Genomic DNA, 2105 nt, shown 5'->3' on the forward strand with positions numbered 1-2105 from the left:
GGTTCCCCAGCACGAACATCAAGATAACTTTCACTGCCCTGTCCAGCGAACGCAGGGAGAAGCAGGAGGCTCCCGCATCCCCCGTAAAGCCTGTGCAGCCCCACATCTCGCCCTTGACCATCAACATTCCAGACTCCATGGCCCACCTCATCAGTCACCTGCCATCCCCGACAGGCACCATCAGCGCTGCCAACTCCTGCCCATCCAGCCCCCGTGGGGCTGGGTCTTCGGGATACAAGGTGGGCCGTGGGATACCAGCTGACCTCAACTTAATGGCTGACAGCTCACAGCCAGAGAATGACAAGGAAACCTCAGGTGGAGACAGCCCAAAGGATGACTCGAAGCCTCCATACTCCTATGCGCAGCTCATTGTACAAGCAATCACAATGGCCCCCGATAAGCAGCTCACCCTCAATGGGATCTACACGCACATCACCAAGAATTACCCTTACTACAGGACCGCAGACAAGGGCTGGCAGAATTCGATCCGCTACAACCTCTCTGTGAACCGTTACTTCATCAAAGTCCCACGTTCCCAGGAGGAACCAGGCAAAGGGTCCTTCTGGAGGATAGATCCCGCCTCTGAGAGCAAGCTGATGGAGCAGGCCTTCCGAAAAAGAGGCCACGGGGCGTGCCTTGCTTCAGAACCCCCCTGGGGCCCCTGTCCTCCAGGAGTGCGCAGGCTTCTCCCAACCACGCGGGCGTGCTGTCTGCTCACTCCAGTGGGGCACAGACCCCTGGGAGCCTGTCCTGGGAAGGCTCATCAGCCCCCCTGGAGCCCGAGCCGGGAGGCGCCCAGCCCAAGCTGGCCGTCATCCAGGAGGCGCGCTTTGCCCAGAGTGCACCAGGCTCCCCTCTGTCCAGCCAGCCAGTGCTCATAACGGTGCAGCGGCAGCTCCCACAGACGATGAAGCCCATCACCTATGCGGTGGCCGCCCCTGTGACAACCTCCACCTCCCAGCACCCCGTCGTGCAGACGGTCCACGTGGTCCACCAGCTCCCCGCAGGCGCAGTCACCAGCGTCACCGGGCTAGCACCAGCAAGCACATATGCTGTCACTGGACCGACAGTGGTCGCGCAGGCCGCCGTGGTCACCCCTCCTAAAGTGGAGCCACAGGAGAATGGGGATCACTGTGAAGTGAAAGTCAAAGTGGAGCCTCTCCCTGCGATTGGCCATGCCCCACTGGGGACCACTGGCCGGGTCATCCAGACATCCCCGTCCACCCCTGTGCAGACGGTCACCATAATACAGCAGGCACCACTAGGCCAACACCAGCTACCGATAAAAACTGTAACTCAGAACGGAACTCACGTGGTCCCAGTCGCCACTGCTGTCCATGGACCGGTCACCAGCGCCACTGCGAGCCCCTTACACATGCTGGCGACCCATGCATCAGCGTCGGCATCCCTGCCCACAAAGCGGCAAAACGGAGAGTCACCAGTGCAGCCAGAACTGAAGCGAATCAAGACCGAGGATGGGGAGGGCATCGTCATTGCTGTGAGTGTGGACGCACCCACTGCTATGCGGGACAAGGGCGTCCAGAACTAGGACATGCCAAAGGAGGCATCCTCCCGGTGGTCAGGGCCGCTCTTGGACTTGACCCCTCAGCACTCAAAATGCAAACCCTGGTGGCCTTAAGACTCCTGATCTCAAACAACCCACACTTGAAAAAAAACCACACACAGCCAGACCTTGACGGAGCACGGCCTCCTCCCTCGGCACTCTGCTGGCACCTGGGGACAGCGACACAGCAGAGCTCTGAGGGAACGCGGCCTCTTTCCACCACAGCCGCAGTCAACGTCAGGACCGCCGCCCCTGAGGCCACCATGGCAGCCGCTGAGAACAGTGTTTTGACACACAAGGAGGTAGACTCTTTAAAGGATCCTTTCTTTTAAAAGTAACGGGGTTGTTGGCATTTCAGATCACTCCATTTCTACGCTGGAAATTTTGGAATCACGCAGTTCATGTGAAATCTCGCCTCGGGAGAAGAAAGGATACTGCTGTTGTTAGTTCCCAGCCTGTGGAATGACTCCTCTTGTCTGTCCTAATAGAGTTGAGATGACCAGCTCTGAGGAAGCTGCATGCGGGTAGCTGCCTGATGAAT

The 2105-nt window shown here is 58.7% G+C and overlaps 1 pseudogene; it reads left to right on the forward strand.

The window, feature by feature from the left end:
• Positions 1-2: 2 nt before the first annotated feature.
• LOC102875599 lies at positions 3-1549 on the forward strand (annotated as a pseudogene).
• Positions 1550-2105: the final 556 nt, after the last annotated feature.

Source organism: Elephantulus edwardii, unplaced genomic scaffold (assembly GCF_000299155.1).
Source record: "Elephantulus edwardii isolate Elephantulus edwardi_28Jun2011 unplaced genomic scaffold, EleEdw1.0 scaffold00019, whole genome shotgun sequence".
NCBI classification, from domain to species: domain Eukaryota; kingdom Metazoa; phylum Chordata; class Mammalia; order Macroscelidea; family Macroscelididae; genus Elephantulus; species Elephantulus edwardii.